The sequence below is a fragment of the Dermacentor variabilis genome, chromosome 10 (assembly GCF_050947875.1).
Source record: "Dermacentor variabilis isolate Ectoservices chromosome 10, ASM5094787v1, whole genome shotgun sequence".
In the NCBI taxonomy this organism is placed as follows: domain Eukaryota; kingdom Metazoa; phylum Arthropoda; class Arachnida; order Ixodida; family Ixodidae; genus Dermacentor; species Dermacentor variabilis.
This window is the reverse complement of record NC_134577.1, coordinates 41,654,125-41,671,994: the sequence shown is the minus strand read 5'-3', so window position 1 is coordinate 41,671,994 and position 17,870 is coordinate 41,654,125. Positions and strand designations below refer to the sequence as shown.

The following is a 17,870-nucleotide window of genomic DNA, read 5'->3' as shown; positions in this document are numbered from 1 at the left end:
AACTATTCATAGCTGCGTACAGTTACAGCTCTTTAGCGAAGTTGGAATTGGCAGCGGACAGGTTCTAAGGTGCTATAGGGTTATGTTTTTTTTTACTAACAGCACTTTTCGCAAATTCGTGAATTTTTCCCCTATTTTGGTGTCATGATATGTGCATCTGCTACTATTTGGTATGTGAGCCCAGTTACAGCATTTTAGGCGTCTAACAACCGGGCGGTGCACTCATCTTAATGGGCTATTGGCTTATGTTCTTTACGCGTCAAACAGTTTTCATAACTTTCTGCAATATTCGCCTAAATGAGTGTTACTATACGTGCATTTGCAGAGCCATCCATAGCGGCGACCAGTTACAGCTCTATAGGGAAGTTAGAATTGGCAGCGGGGAGGTTCTAAGGGGCTATAATGTTATGTTTCTTGCAGTAACAGCAGTTTTGGCAAATTCGTGTATTTTTCCACTAACCTGGTGTCATGATATGTGCATCTGCTACTATTTGGTATGTGTGTCCTGTTACAACTGATTAGGCATCTAACAACCGGGCGGTGCTCTCATTTTAATGGGCTCTTGGCTTACGTTATTTACGCGTGAAGCAGTTTTCATAACTTTTATGCAACATTAGCCTAAATCAGTGTTACTATACGTGCATTTGCAAAACTATTCATAGCTGCGTCCAGTTACAGCTCTTTAGCGAATTTAGAATTGGCAGCGGGGAGGTTCTAAGGGGCTATAGGGTTATGCTTTTTGTACTAACAGCAGTTTTCACAAATTCGTGCATTCTTCCCCTAACTTGGTGTCACGATATGTGCATCATTTACTATTTGGTATGTGTGTCCAGTTAGAACTATTTAGGGATCTAACAACCGGGCGGTGCACTCATTTGAATGGGCTATTGGCTTACGTCCCTTACGCGTCAAACAGTTTTCATAACTTTATGCAATATTCGCCTTAATGAGTGTTACTATACGTGCATTTGCAGAACTATTCATAGCTGCATCCAGTTACAGCTCTATAGCGAAGTTAGAATTGGCAGCGGGGAGGTTCTAAGGGGCTATAGGGTAATGTTTCTTGCAGTAACAGCAGTTTTGGCAAATTCGTGCATTCTTCCCCTAACTTGGTGTCACGACATGTGCATCATCTACTATTTGGTATGTGTGTCGAGTTACAACTTTTTGCGCATTTTACAACCCGGCGGTGCACTCATTTTAATGGGCTATTGGCTTACGTTCTTTACGCGTCAAACAGTTTTCATAACTTTATGCAATATTCGCCTAAGTCGGTGTTACTATACGTGCATTTGCAGAACTATTCATAGCTGCGTCCAGTTACAGCTCTTTAGCGAAGTTAGAATTGGCAGCGGGGGATATTCTAAGGGGCTATAGGATTATGTTTTTTGGACTAACATCAGTTTTCGCAAATTCCTGTATTCTTCTTTTAACTTAGTGTCACTATATGTGTATTTCCTAATATTTGGTATCTGAATCCCAGTTACAGCTTCATAGGCATCTAACAACCGGGCAGTGCATTCATTCCAACGGGCTTATGTTTTTCAATAGAGAAACAGTTTTTATAACTTTATGCTATATTCGCCTAAATGAGTGTTACTATACTTGCATTTGCAAAACTATTCATGGCTGCGTCGAGTTACAGTTGTTTGGCGGAGTTAGAATTGGCAGCGGGAATATCTTAAGGGGCTATAGGTTTATGTTTTTTCGACTAACAGCAGTTTTGGCAAATTCGTGTATTTTTCCACTAACTTGGTGTCATGATATGCGCATCTGCTTTTTTTTGGTATGTGAGACCAGTTACAGCTTCTTAGGTATCTAACAACCGGGCCGTACACTCATTTGAAAGGGCTATTGGCTTACGGTCTTTACGCGTGAAACAGTTTTCAGAACTTCATGCAATATTCGCCTAAATGAGTGTCACTATACGTGCATTTGCAGAACTATTGATAGCTGCGTCCAGTTACAGCCCTTTAGTGAAGTTAAACTTAAAATATGCAGCAAGGATGTTCTAAGGGGCTATAGGGTTATGTTTTTAGCATTCACGGCAGTTTTCGGAAATTTCTGTATTCTTGCTGTAAGTTATTGTCACTATATATATGTGCATTTGGTAGTATTTGGTCCCTGAGCCCAGTTACAGCTTAATAGGCATCTAACCTCCGGCCGGTGCATTCATTCTTATGGGCTGTTGGCGTATGTTATTTACGCGAGAAGCAGTTTGTTGAAATTCATGCGGACTTCGCCTAAATAGGCGTCACTGTACGCACATTTGCAGTAGTAGTGATAGCTGCGCCCAGTTACAGCTATTTAGCGAAGTTAGTGTCGGCTTCGCGGACGTTTTAAGGGGCTATAGGCCTATAGGTACTTCTTTTGCCCATTCGCAAACACAGTTGATAATATATTACTGCATTCTCTCAATATTGCGCCTTGCAGGTTGTCTACACAGCTGTATCCTGCAGACGGCGTTCTACCTGGTGTTATCATGGTGAAGATTTCATAGGTGACTTGGTCAATGGTCATGATGACAATGGGCCTCCTGGTGGCCCGTCGGTCATAGGCGTTGAGAAAGAAGTAGTCGAAGATACAAACGATATGAGCATTGTTGAAGTGAAGTGTGTTGTTAGCGACAATCATCATTAGTAGTCAACATTGCGCCCATACCTTAAATGCTATGCGTAAGGCTGTCGCAAGTGCTAATAGGAGTTAGAGTAGACGAGAACATATGGTGCCAGTGAATGTCATTGAATGTGCATTAGGGCTGACAGATTTGCCCGAAGCTCGTGCGATTATCTCGTATGGTGTTATGTCATATAGTGTACTGCGGATAGGCGGGCTGCACAGACTGTCCACAGGCGTCGCACCTGTCGCATAGTACTATAAGTATTGTAAGGGCAATGGGATATCGTGTTTAGTACTGGTTATGACATAGAACTCTTATGACGATTCCAAAAGTTTAGGATACTCATGTGAATGTATGTGAAACTCATCATTTAGAGCTAACAACGAACGATTGTGGATGTAGATGCTGACGTAAATAAATGCAGCGCTTTAGTTAATCCGATGCTCAAGGCTGCGATCTAAGACTTCTCGAGTGTGGAAAATGTCTCAAGAATGCATAAAAGTAATACAGAAAGCGAGTTGCAACTGTGGCTTGCCTATCCAATAGTCAGTGACTACGACATGACTACTAGGTACAACGTACTTCCCTCAGAGAAGCCAATCGCTTTCCACTGAACGCATAACCGACGCACACGCGACATGGGCGCCGCTGCAGAAATCAACGGGCGAAAGGCCCGGCTCCTTTCCAAAGCGTTGCCAGTGGCATGCGACAGAAGGCAGCACAGCAAAGTGAAAAAGGCGGATTAGTAAAGAAAGCATGCTGTCAACAACTTTTGTTTTGTGAGCTGGATATATTCGGTTTGATCCTAAGCTTCGGAATAACTTACTGGCACTCTTCATAATGCACAACTGGGGGCAGCATTGGCGTAAATTGAAATGTGAATAATTATGAGACTATTCAATCATATTTTTCCGTTTCCAAGTTGAGTTGATTAGCCTTGCAGTTGCTGCCGGCAATAGCTCACCTGCATCTGTATATGTGCTTTCAATTTAGACTCCAAAACATAAACTAGGGACTACTACTACATGCTTAAAAACTGACTAATAGCAATTATAGATTCCATGCAGTTACCTTACCAGGCATTTCCTGGTCATATTTTCATATATGGGGACGTTACAGTGATTCAAATGTGCAATGTAGTTTTAGCCCATTCGAAAAAATTAGGCTCTCATGTTAACAGTATGACATTTCGAGGCTGCATATAAAAGGTTTAGTTAAACTACCGTGATGTGTGCTTCGAAACTGGAGTAGATAAAAAGCACTCGTTTCTGTATCAGAATTAACATACTGTGCCGATTCGTTACATGGACTTGTGCTTTTGACACACTTCGGCTGCCTTCGCAAAGCAGCCGCGTGACAATGACAGGCGGATATTTGACATTTTCGAAGCTGTTTGCTAATAATAAGGCGAGCCTTAAAATGGCCTATATTCTCTGGCTAGAATTGTCCGGCACGTAGCAAGCGCGTTGTGCTGCGCTCTTGAAATCGAAAGGCAACTGATGCATGCGCTCTCGCCCGAGAAGGTTATGGCGTTCGAAAGTTTAGATAATGGCAATTTGTCTAGCTTATGTGAACTATATTATTTGTGTCGCCGCTCGACGAAGAACATTGTGATAATTATTTTTAGTAGATAGCTCAAAGGGGGTATGTTCGTACTTATTCGCATATTCTGATGCGTTATATATTTGACTGTCACTTTGTATTTTACAATACCTATGTATCAAGTTTTTTTTCTGTACTTGTCATATCTCCTCATTAAGAATGTGAAGGCCACCTTACATCTTGCTCCTATATATGAGGAGCCGGTAACGTACTATAAATAAATAAATAAATAAATAAATAAATAAATAAATTGTACTATACCTTGGTTAGCTGCTACGTTAGCGGCGCTAGGAAACGGGGTCCGTAAATTTCGTCTTCCCGCTGTCCGTAGCACCGACTGTTCACCTAACAGTGTGCAAATTACTGAAAACTGACGAAAACACGCGGCAAGCGTTTATTTCTGCCTGAAGGATATGCCAGCCCCCCCAATTTCTTTTGTTACAGTTCCAGAGCAGCGGGCTCACTGGACGTGGCGATGATCTCCCCACCACGCACTTCGGACGACAATCCTTTGATTGGAAGCAACTTGCTGCGAGTCCGCCGAACAGCCGCTGACCCAGACTGGTTGAGGTTAAGCTCAAAAGTCAGGTCTCGAACCTGCGTCCGAGCGCCACATTAAACGTCACGACGACGTAGCCATTCGCACCCTTGATGAAAATTACGACAAACGCGTGGTTACGCACACACAAAAATAAAGTCTGAAAACACCGCAGACCAAAAGGCCAGAAGACGACGACGGCGACGTGTTACGCCCATGCCGTGCAAGACAACTCACGCTTCACGTACCCGGCGTCGAACTAACTACAAGTGTTTACGGGGCAGATTATGGGTAGCCTAAGGATAGTTTGGGGCAGGTCGTCGGAATAGAGCACCGACAATACAGCGGCTTACCGAGTTGGCAGAGGAAAGACAGAGTGGACGGTTTCTGCATGGGGTAAAATAGCTCTGAACGGAAAACCACGCGCGACTGCAAAATTTAGCTGAGATGTTCAAAGCAGCGTATAGTATTCGTGTACTATGTTTTCTTCACCAAGCCAACAAGGTGGTTCAAGACTATTTAACCCTGTAATACATAATTTTTTTGTACTGCGCAATTCAGCGTTCGAAGTACAAATTTGCGCGCGAGAAAAACAAATAGCTAATATTAATTGGCTGGAGCCGTGTGTAAGTTGTGAATAGCTTAGAAATGTAATTCCTAACTGCAGTGCTAATTATGTAGACCTGTGGTTGGCCATTACAGGGTTAAATACATGCCAGTACTGTTGTTGCATGATTCGAACAGCACACACACTGCAAAGTAAGTATTCGAAACCTTCAGAAACCAGCGGACTCGTGAACGGACAACGACGCCTCAAGGGACTCGTGACTTCTGCAGCAATGCTCACAGTGCACCTTAGAGTCTTACCACAGGTTGAGTGCGTGAAAAAAAAATGTAGGGACTACGCATGCCTTTCAACTGGCGCCTGGGTATTGATCGTGTAGCTGGAAAAGGTACTCATGCAACTGGCGTTTTGCGCAAGCTTGGCAATCGCCGCATAGGACGGAAGAGCCACTTCTATGTCGCATGTACTTTTTTCTCCGTTCTGCAGTCTTCCCGCGTGCTTTTCGCAGGCACTCCACATACACTTTCTCTTCGAACGAACGGCTGCGCACGGTGCTTAGCCCAAAGCTTCCTTAAAGCTGTTCCAAATATTCTGCCTCTAGAAGTAAGATCTCCTCCTCTCTAATGCATCTACCGCCTTTCTGCTCTTACGGACGTTCTTCAGAACTTCCGAGTCTCCACTAAGACGTTCTAAACTTTTCATTTCCCTGTCAGCGTCAACATTGACGTGCGTGCTTCCGCTACAATTCCAATTCCCGCACCTGTTCGGTTAACAATGAATTCGATGTCATTTTTTTCCCGTGAAAAATCGCTTCATTGTACTTTCGTCGTCATTGCGACATGTGCGCGCATGTGGACTAAAACTAAAAGGGGAGAAGATTAGTTCGACAGTGTCCCCCTCGATTTAATTTGTGTACGCGTTTTGCACGCACAGGGAAGTGATTTACCTCCTGTAAGAACGTTTGCAAACTTCGAAATAAACTTGCTGTCAATTAACGCCCTGAGTGTAAAGTGTCGCTTCGTTTTTCTCATGAATGATGCATGTATGGTGCGTTCACTACCTACAAAAAAATCATCCGTACTTACATTGCCCTGCAAAGTTCTCTTTGGACGTAGAGACGCGCCAGCATAAGAATTAATTTAGTTGCCGGTTGATTAGTGACAGACGTGGGTCTTCTCATAAAAGCGAATGAACAGTCGCAAAACCGCACGCCAAAGCGCTACCGATCCTGGTTACGGATTCAAATGTAATACGCACTTGCACTACGCCGCTGTAAAGTGGAAGCAGAGTCAAGCGTCGCGGCGCAGCCAACGCGGCTGACCGCGTTATGTGCGCATGAGCATATGGCGTGAGTGCGTGCCAGCGCGGGAACGGGGCGTGTCTTATGTCGTCAGCAGAAGCAACTGCGAAAGCGTAGGCCGCGCTAACGGCCCAGCTGGCCAAGCTACTGGTCGACGAATAAACAGCGCTTGATGTGCCGTTCCGGTAGCCGAGCGGCTTGAGTGTTGAACTCGTATCCTTCAGGACGGTGGTTCGAATCCCGGTGCCTGCATCGCTGAAAAAAAAAAAGGCAGCGATGCGGATGCCGGGGCTCGAAGTGCCATCCATGAAGGTTCGAGGTGGACCGTTAAGGCTGGGTCTCGGACCCCAGAGGACCACCTGCGTCGCAGTACCGCCGTACGCATGGCCAGTGCGCGGATGGTGGTGCGGATGTCGGCACTATGACGCAGGTGACCCCCTGGGAGTCACGGTGCCGTACAACTGGGTGCCGGAACTCCAAGTGCCGGAACTGGGAGTTCCGGCACCCAGCTGTACTCTCGGCCGCCGGAATGTGGCGGATAAGAGGGAGTTTTGTGTCATGGTGCACACTATTTCCTCTCGCTATCCCCCGGGTATCCTAAGAGGGTGGATACCTGTTGCTTTTGTGGGAAGTGCGAAGCGCACCCCACGGAGCACAACAGAAGAAGAACACCCCTAGAGAAAACCCACCTGTAAGAGACCCCCCTAGAGAAAACAGACCCCGCCCACCTTCATGAGACCCCCCCCCCCCTAGAGAAAGCGCCGACCCGGCCCACCTCTAAGAGACCAGCCCCCGCACCCACCCCCTTCGCTCTTTTGCCGCGAGAGGAGCCAACCTCTATAGAGATCGCGCGGCAAAAAATTTGGGGGGTCGGCGCTTTCTCTAGGGGGGGGGGGGTCTCATAAAGGTGGGCCGGGTCGGTTTTCTCTAGGGGGGGGGGGGGGGGTCTCTTACAGGTGGGTTTCCTCTAGTGGTGTTCTTCTTCTGTTCTACTCCGTGGGGTGCGCTTCGCACTTCCCACAAAAGCAACAGGTATCCACCCTCTTAGGATACCCGGGGGATAGCGAGAGGAAATAGTGTGCACCATGACACAAAACTCCCTCTTATCCGCCACATTCCGGCGGCCGAGAGTACAGCTGGGTGCCGGAACTCCCAGTTCCGGCACTTGGAGTTCCGGCACCCAGTTGTACGGCACCGTGACTCCCAGGGGGTCACCTGCGTCATAGTGCCGACATCCGCACCACCATCCGCGCACTGGCCATGCGTACGGCGGTACTGCGACGCAGGTGGTCCTCTGGGGTCCGAGACCCAGCCTTAACGGTCCACCTCGAACCTTCATGGATGGCACTTCGAGCCCCGGCATCCGCATCGCTGCCTTTTTTTTTTTCAGCGATGCAGGCACCGGGATTCGAACCACCGTCCTGAAGGATACGAGTTCAACACTCAAGCCGCTCGGCTACCGGAACGGCACATCAAGCGTTGTTTATTCGTCGACCAGTAGCTTGGCCAGCTGGGCCGTTAGCGCGGCCTACGCTTTCGCAGCTGCTTCTGCTGACGACGTAAGACACGCCCCGTTCCCGCGCTGGCCACACACTCACGCCATATGCTCATGCGCACAGAACGCCTTCAGCCGCGTTGGCTGCGCTGCGACGCTTGACTCTGCGTTCACTTTGCAGCGGCGTAGCGTAACTGCGTCGGGACGGTAATGCCGCGGTGTCATCGAACATGCTCGAATGCCATTTCAATCCTCGACTCACTTTGGTAGCGCTATGACGTGCGGTTATAAGGCGCTGTTTCGTTGCTTTTATGAGCAGACCCACGCCTCCCTTCGACAGAAGGATTGGTGTAGTTGCCGGTTGAGTCGTGACATTCTGGTGTTTGTCCAGGCCCACAGAACACTTATCCGTACTTACATTGCCATGTACATGTTTTATTTTGTAATTAGTGAACCCGTCAATCGTGATGCACAATTCAGGAGGAAGTAGTAGTGAGACCACACACGCACGGCGTTAATTCACGGCAAGTTTATTTCCAAACTCGTAAACATTCTCACACGAGCCAAATTTCTCAGGGCGTGTGAAACAAACACAAATACAATGAAGAGACCCGCTATGAGACAACAAATCCTTTCGCCTTAACGCGTCATTAATAGAACTGGTGCCGGGAATCTGAAATGAATCACAAGCACACACGTCAAAATTAACGCTGGCAGGGAAATGAAAGTTTCGGAACGTCTTAACAGCGAGTCGCGAATTCTAAACACCGCCTGGAAGAGCCAATAGGTGGTAGCAGCACGAGAGAGAAGGAAATATCTAACCTAGAGGCAGAATATTTGGCACAGCTTTAAGGAAGCTTTGGGCTAAGCACTGCGCACAGCTGTTCCTTCCAAGAGAAGAAGAGGGTGGAGCGCCTAAGTACGCGAGAAAAACTACAGAACAGCACGAAAGTACGTGCGATATTCAAGTGGCTCCTCATTCTTGTACGGCGATTGCTTAGCCTACGAAAAATCCGAGTGGCATGCTTGCCTCTTCCCGCTAAATACACAGGCGACAGTTGAGGGGGGGCGCGTGACAAGTCATCGTGGGATTTTTTTACCGTACTCAACCTGTGGTATGTCTTCATATGCACTGTGAATGGTGCAGTCACAGTAGCGTGTCACTTTAGGCTTCGTTGTTCATTGCTGCAGTTTTCAAATACTGATGAGCTCGCTGTTGAAAACATCGAACACTAAAACCAATATTGGAGTAATGCCAAAGACCCGCTTCTACATTATTGTACTAATTTTCTTCTCCCTGTGCAGCGCAAATTTCCTCTAAAGATACAATTTGTGAGCAAAGGCAGTTACGACAGTAATAATTCTATTCTTAAACTATTCTAACACTGCGCTCTGGCAAATATCGATTTTGTTTCACAAGCACAAATTTGAATTTTGAAGTCTCTAACAGCGCAGCGTACAGGTGACTTATGCTTTACAGGATCCTGAACCACCTTGGTGAAAAATAGAATGGGCGAATAGCTTACGCTACTGCGAACATTTCGCCAAACTTTGCAGTCGTACGTGCTTCCCAGTGAGGAAAATGTCACTGCATCATTCATCCGCCAGATTCCATAGCACAAGCCGACGAATGGCATTGACGGTAGGGTTACCTGTACACGTGGGGGTCCGGGGGGGGGGGGGGGGGAGGGGTAACGTAACGCGGTGGTACGTGGTCTTGCCACCTCACAATCGAGTTCTACGTTATCGTCTCCAATCTTTCTAACGCGGGTCTCGCGATCTTAGTGGTCACTCCTATGCGGTTTTGCCGCCTAACTCACGCTTCGAAATGTCAAGAATACACTGCTTCAAGTACACGAACAGGGAGAGAACCAGCTTGCTCCTCCTCACATGTTCAAGGACCTCGCCCTTACCCGATTCCAGGAAACATTCGTAATGTACTTGCCAACACAGTCACTACCCCTGACGTAATTCACAAATTGCAGACGTTGGCTGCCCGAAAGAAGGGCATTGACGTCTCTACCCCCGTATGTGCGCCTTCTGCCACTCTATGCGAAGTCAGCTTGCAGCATCTCATCTTACACTGTACCACGTTCAACCGTTATCGAGCCGACAGCACTATTTTTCTACCTTGTCATATTGAAGCTTTACAGAACGACGTTCTCGAAAGCCCCGATCACCTAGTAAACTTAGCCCACTTAGTCGTCGCCAGCGGCCTGACTCGCGCGATTTAGTGTACCTCTCCTTCGTATGTCCCTCCTCCCCACCAGCGGCATTCGTTCTTCCCTTTCCTTATTAGAGAAGAATTCATTCTGTCGTTTAAGCTATTGATGCCATCCACCACCATTTCACTTCCTTGCTCTGCCTTTGTCAACTCGATAACTAGGAAATCCGCTGCGTTATCGATGCTCTATTTCGATGACTGGCCCCGAAATCTCCTTGGGCTACCCAGGATCTACCACGCAAACACTTATAGTTACTTCGACTCGTGGTAAATGATGGGTGAATTGTCTTCCACGTCCAGGGCGTTGAACGTCGCCATCGTTGTCTTCTGGCCTTATGGCCTGCGCTGTTTTGGGTATTTTTATTTTTGTGTGTGCGCAACCACGCGTTCGTCGAAATTTATGGCAACGGTACGAATGGCCAGGTCGTCGTTGCCTGACGCTGGTTCGAGACCCGACGTTCGCGGTGAACGTCTCCAGCCTGGGTCAGCGGCTGCTTGGTAGTCTCGCACCAAGTTGCTCCAGATCTTGGTATCGTCGTTCCATGTCCGGTGGGGGGAGATCCTCGCTCTCGTCGCCACTTCTGGCGAGCACGGTGCTCTGGAAATGTAAAAAAAAAGAACACTTGAGAGGGCAGACAGCTACTTATGGCAGAAACAAATGCTTGTAGCGTGTTTTACTCGGTTTTCAAGAAAAATTACATACTGTTCCATAGACAGTCGGGGTTACGGACAACGCGAAGACGAAATTCACGGCCCTGGTTCCTTGTGCAGCTTACGAAGAGCCGACCACAGCATTTAAACTAACTATAGTACATTTTATTTATTTAGGTACTTATTTATTCATAACACTTTACAGGCTTCTAATCGGAGCAGTGTGTAATGGGGGCTCTAAATTGCTATGGTGAAGATATGGTTACAAGTACGGAAAAAAAACAAGCGTATGATATATATGTGGGGTAAAGAGGCAAGTAAAAGTCAACATACAACGTATCGTGACACGCGAAAAGTAAGCAAGAGCATGCCCCAAGCTGTCTACAACAAAGTAGTTATAGTCACAATGATCATAGTAAAGCAACGATACAAGGAGTACCGTTTATATGAACTTCACATTACCTAAACCTTCGAATGCCACAACGTTATCGCGCTGAAGCACATGCATCTAGTGGGCGTTCGGTTTCAAGAGCGCAGCGCAACCCACGTGATACGTGTGGGGTAATTCCACCCAGAAAATATACGCCATTTTATGGCCCGCCTGATTAATTGCAAACTGAATATTTCAAATATTGACCTGTCAAAGCACGATGCTGCTTTATGAAGGCAGGCAAAGTGAGTGAAAAGCACGAGTCCAAGTAATGAATCAGCACAGTGTGTGAATTCCAATACAGAAACTGGTGCTTCTTATCTGCTCCGATTGCAAGGCTCACATCAAGCTAGTTTAACGAAACGTGTGATATGCAGTCCCGAAAATCTGTAGTGTTACCATCAGGGCCTAATTTCTGTAAATGGGCTATAACTACATTTCAATTTTGAATCTCTGTGCCATCAGCATAAATTGAAACATGACCCGAAAATAATTGAATTGAATGCCTGGTAAGGTAATTGCATGGAATCTAATTGCTATTAGCCAGTTTTTAAGCATGTAGTAGTAGTCCCTAGTGTAGGTTTCGGAGTCTTAAATTTAAGAAGATTTACAAATGCAAGTGAACTTGGAAACGGAACAATGCTTGAATAGTTTCAGAATTGTTCACGTTTGAATTTACGCTGATGCTAGCCCTGATTGTGCTTTACGATGATCAATGCTAGCGAATTATTCTGAAGCTTAGGATCAGACCGAATATGTCCAGCTCACAAAAGAAAAGTAGTTTACTGCTTACTTTTGTTACTAATCGACCTTTTTCACTTGAGTACTACTACGTTGACGTACCTGGAAGCCACTTCGCACTCACGGAGTATTGGATAGGCAAGCGCTACTTGCAACTCGCTTTTTGTATTAGATTTATGCATTTTTGAGACATTTCGCACATTCAGTAAGTCTTAGAGCGGAGGCTTGAGCATTGGATTAACCAAAGCGGTGCATTTCTTTACGCCGACATCTACAGTGAGAGATCGTTAATTGTTAGCTTCAAATATTGTCTTTACAATATTTGAAGGTCATATAAGCATCGCTCATATGAAACTGTCAAAATGTAGCAACACATACATATCTTCCTATATCAGTGGCTGAGTAACTTAAACAATACATGTTTGCACTGCAACATGCACAGAAATTGAGTACTTAAATTGAGAAACTGAGAAACTTAAATTCAGGACGACGCAACGAGCTATGGAAAGAAGAATGATAAGTGTAACGTTAAGGGATAAGAAAAGAGCAGATTGGGTGAGTAAATAAACGCGAGTTAATGACATCTTAGTTGAAATCAAGAAAAAGAAATGGGAGGGGAGGCATGGGCAGGACATGTAAGAAGGAGGGAAGATAACCGATGGTCATTAAGAGTTACAGACCGGATTCCAAGAAAAGGGAAGCGTAGCAGGGGGCGGCAGAAAGTTAGCTGGGCGGCTGAGATTAAGAAGTTTGTAGGGACAACATGGCAACAATTAGCACATGACCAGGGCAGTTGGAGAATTATGGGAGAGGCCTTTGCCCTGCAGTGGGCATAGCCAGGCTGCTGCTGACGATGATGCAGAGAAAGAAGGCTACATCTTGCTGGATATCTAGGCCAACCGACGTCCTAAGTGGAGTAGCCGGCTGCGCGGAGACACCACAGAGTGTTCATGCCACCGACAAGGCTGGAGCAATGTGTCGCGTTCGTTGCTCGCAACTGGTACCTGTGGCTTCACATGAGCGTACGGCATGGGATGCTGTTCACCTCGCTGCTTTAGAAGCCAGTTGGACCTGGGTAGGATACCAAGGCCAGAGTGAGAATATCAGTATACTTGAATGTCTGAGCTTGTGGATTCATTGACAGGGCTAAACAAATTTACCGCGCAGTCAGCAGTAATTTTGTGCGCTTTATTCCCTTATTGTTTATCAATAAACAAAATTACCACTACACTACTAAATTGACTGGAAAACGGTGCAACATGAGTCCGCATAACCAAAAGAGCTTCACCTTTAGGTTTTTCTTTCACACGAATACCCTAAACGTTTGCGATCGTCAATAGTGTTCTGTAGCGCAACCAGCATGAAACATGTGAACCACCCTTGGCCCTACAATACTATGCCACAGGTGCGACGACTGTGGGCAGTCTATACAAACCCCCTATCCCATGTACTTCGTACGACATGACTCCATGCGAGAGAAACCCACGAGCTCTGGGCAAAACTGTCTGCGCTAATGCACATTCGATGGCATTCAATGGCACCATATGTTCTCGTCTACTCTAACTGCTGATAGCTCTTGCCACATCCTTACGCACTACATTTAAACTCTGGGCTCAGTGTTGTTTACTGACAATGCTTGCTGATAATAGTACACCTCAGTGATGTTTATATCATTACCGCAGCCACTTTTCAATTGTTAGTGCAGACGTGGTATTGCTAGACATGCCCTTTCCTAGCATGAACATCCTCGGCAGCTTCTTGCTAATCAAATATGTCCGACAGTGGGCCTCCAGGGGGCGCATCGCCATTGTGACCATCCAGCCGCCCACTCACCTATGAGACATTCACCATGATTACATGTGGTAGTTCACCTTCTGCAGGATACAGCCGTGTAGACTATCTGTAATGTGCGATATCGGGAGAATGCTGTAATATACTGCCAACTGTGGCCGCTCTGATGCAGGTTCGAAACCTGAAATTCGACAGCCTTGGCGCATGGCAATGAATGTTGATTCCATCACATGCAAAGACAAGGCTGCGTCTAGGATTAAAGGAATTAAATCCAGTTGGACACTTTTTATCGAGAGACTACATGTCATCAGACTTTTCTGCTTGTGAATTTATGTCACTCAAAGCAGCGGGTACCGTAGAATGGATAGCCAGTGAATCTATATACTCCTGTTGCCTGAAACACACGTGCATGCTTTACCTATTAATGTTCATTTGTAGAAAGAATAGTCTTGGTCTCGTGGGATAAGAAACTCTGCGAAAAAAGAAAAAAAAAGAATAATAGCAACCCAGAACTATTGAATGCCAGGAGCTCTTGCTTCAGTGGAATATATTGCAAGGAATACTGAATAAAGGAAGGGGACTTCCTGGTGCTGCCAATGCAAATCTGTTTTCAATTTTGGAAGATGAAATCAGAATAAACAATATGTTCATGGTCCTTTGTCTTCACAATATTTGCAGAACCAGAATGCAATACCACGTTGTTGATTTAGAATACACTGTGCGTGGACATTTCAGTGAAAGTGCAGGGTACCATTGTGATGTTTTACATCACATAGCCCAAACCACCACTTTGGGTAGGGTTGCGTGACTTTACGTGCTTGAAGAGAGAAAGATCAATTGATTTGAGAACAACTTCTTTACGCGCATTTTAATATTGCGCATTAGTAAAATGCGGCTACTATGGTTCTACAAGATTACTCATGCTTGACGTGCAAACAAGACAGCGCACAATAAAACTAAAAGAAACCCTGATGCACAATTTGCAGCTATGCTCTCTTTATTTACATACGCACTCGCTATCTTTAAGAAGCCTTGAGACTTGAACTTTGGTACTGTTCGCTCATAGCGAGCATTCAGTTTCTCGATGCGATTCAATTTCTTGGTGTAAATGTGAAGTCTTCCCTCATAGTCACTATAACATTTTTTTTACCATTCCTAGTTAGCCTACCAGCAAGGTTTCTTCCTAGACATACCTTTATGCTTGTCTTACAGCACACTTGCAAGGCAAACGCTATACATGCATTTTGTGCAGTATTACAGCGAGTACTAATTGTGAATTGTAGTTCAGTGACGCAAGAAGCCGTGAATATTTGGATGGGTACTAAGGGGTTTTATGGTTTGCGTCTAGCCAAGTGACTAAATAAAAAAACTCAAGTTCTACATCACTATCATCATTCTTCGTCCAGTGGCCACCATATCGACGGGTCGCATGGTGTACCAATGCAAGCGACGTGGCGTGCTCCCGTACTTTTTCAACGTCGACTTTCCTTCTCGGGATTTCAAACACATGGGTACCACTGCCGCGAGCCTATGTTGCTTCACGCCATTAGAACAAGTCCCTCTGAGAACTAGTGCCACTAAATGGTAATGGCGTGCCAGGTCGCAGGCAGTGATTGGAGGAGCTTTGAATGAGCACGATGGGCGCCTCCTATATTTTGGGGCAACCATAACTATTCCATTCACTATTTTGCTTGTACGCGTATTTGACTTTCACTAGGGATGTGCAAGTAGTAACTTTCAATATCGAACCAAATACTAATCGAATAGTGCAAGAAGCGAAAGTAATTGAACATAGAACACTTTTCGAATAGTTCTCGAACGAGGAACTTCCGTTTTCACCATTCATATGGAGCAGTCTTCACGTCCCAATATATTTACGACATTACTAAACTTGTGCGAATAGACTGCACGTTTTCATTTGAAGTTTATTCAGAGTACAAGCGAATCAATATGAGCACATTAGTAGTTTGTTCGCATACTCAGGGCTCATTCATGAATGCGAAAGATAGCAGCCTAGTGAGAAAAAAGGAAGGAATGCTGGAAGACAGGACAAGACACATTAAAGATGCTGAAGTAAAACAATGATGCATAAGGGATTTCCCACTATACCTTGCACACCACAGGCGACCTGGTGACGCTGGACAACCTGTCACCAGAGGCCATGTTCGAGTCCAGCCAGGGAGTCGAAAACTGGGTCGAGATGTTCTGGCGCCAACAAAGGACGCTCTCCGACCCAAGTTCTCCCAGCAATGAGACGATGGACGTCTACAGGGTGCAGTTCTTCGGGCAGGTGCTGCCCCTGTGAATGTGAGTGCACGCTTTCATAATCACAATCTTTCTATGATCTCACGCTCTCTTATCTTTATGAAAACCGTTTGTTAACGTTTCCGTAAAAACTACCTTCCTGAACGCTTTGATGATATTGTATAGGCAATCTATAAGGAAATGTCAAATTTTTTTTGTCTGAGAAAGATGTTTAGTTGCTGCCCACGCGCGTCACTACTAGGCTGACAAAGATTGCTACTTATTTCAGTCACCAAGAGACACTTGTCTGCATTTTGCCATCACATCGCTCAGGCAACCACGTTCACACACCATAGACTCATCCTAGTTTCAAATTGGAAGTGTCTCTAAAGCGAGAGGAAATAAATATTTCAAGTGTATTCCTTGCACTTCTTTATATTGTGCAAGTGCATGAAAATCCGAAATTTTGTATCGAAGTTGAACGTAATGCTGTGCCGAATTTATTCAATTCCATAATTTGGTATTCAAATTTCCTTTAAATACTTCACTATGATCGAATGTAGCAGTCTACTAAGAATATTGGAGCCAAGATTCCATAAAGAATGGCCCATGTCTGCAATCCACTGAACTCTTTATATTTCCAAGCCAACCATATACATGGTGTCCCAGCTAACTTTAGCCATAGTTTTAATAGTATATGCAAATGCCACGTAGCTGGGCAGAACAAAGGAAATGTTGTTTGCCGTCGCCTAAAGATACTCAAACCACTTTCTTCCATTCCGCCTAAGTAGATAATTAGATTTAATTAACCTTTTAAATAGTATAATTTAATTAAAAGTATCAATGAGAAAATTGTACAGCGACATGAAAAACTTCGGATACAGCTTTCTGTTGCTCAATGCGTATTACATGAAAGTGTTTTTGCTAGCGTGAAAGGAGCCCGCAAATGCATGCAAAATTGCCGCGCCACTGGCCACTCGATGTATTTTTATGGCCATTTTAGCAGCTATATTCAATAATGAGTGAAATGTGAATCCATACACACTGAGTTGATAATATTCTACATTTCCTTGTTACTATCTATGAAGTTCTACGTTTTGAGCATTTCAAATGCTGCGGAAATTACTTGGTGTAGTACAGTGAATTCCCATCAGGAGGAATCCGATTCAGTTGAATTTTTGGATCTTAGAAACAATGAGTTACCATTTAGTTGGCTTGCCACCTACTCTAGACAAAAAGGTCCGCTTAAAATGATCCTCCAACCTGGTTAAACCTAACTATTACAGTTACCATTGATGCATGTTTTCCAAGCCTGCTATAGCTACATGAGATGGAAATGGCGTTTATGTGGACATAAAGAGTGAATACTGCAACGATAATGACATGTAAATGGGCAAGGATGATTGTGCAGAAATAATAATTGGGTAGATCCTCAAAATGCCTCCGCAGATTGATAATTATGGCCAGGACTCTGCCCAGGCGGGGCATGAAACAGCGTTGTTCCCACGTAGCAAAACGAAGCAATGAAGCGCAAAATTGTAGGCTGTACAAAAAGGCATCCATCCCATGATAAGTTTATTCCTTACCTGAGGCGAGAACCAATGCCATGTAACACTAACTCATAAGAAACCCACCACCACCCCGTTTTTAATCATGAAATGCTTTTAGC

At 45.2% G+C, this 17,870-nt stretch overlaps 1 long non-coding RNA gene across 1 annotated transcript in view; it reads left to right on the top strand.

Moving 5' to 3' along the window:
* Positions 1–4,898, top strand: part of LOC142559503 (uncharacterized) — a 29,382-nt gene extending 24,484 nt beyond the window's left edge. Inside the window, exons 3-4 of the long non-coding RNA XR_012823136.1 lie at positions 2,434–2,500; positions 4,667–4,898. This is a non-coding gene — a long non-coding RNA (uncharacterized LOC142559503). The remainder of the gene's footprint in view (positions 1–2,433; positions 2,501–4,666) is intronic.
* The last annotated feature ends 12,972 nt before the right edge of the window (positions 4,899–17,870 follow it).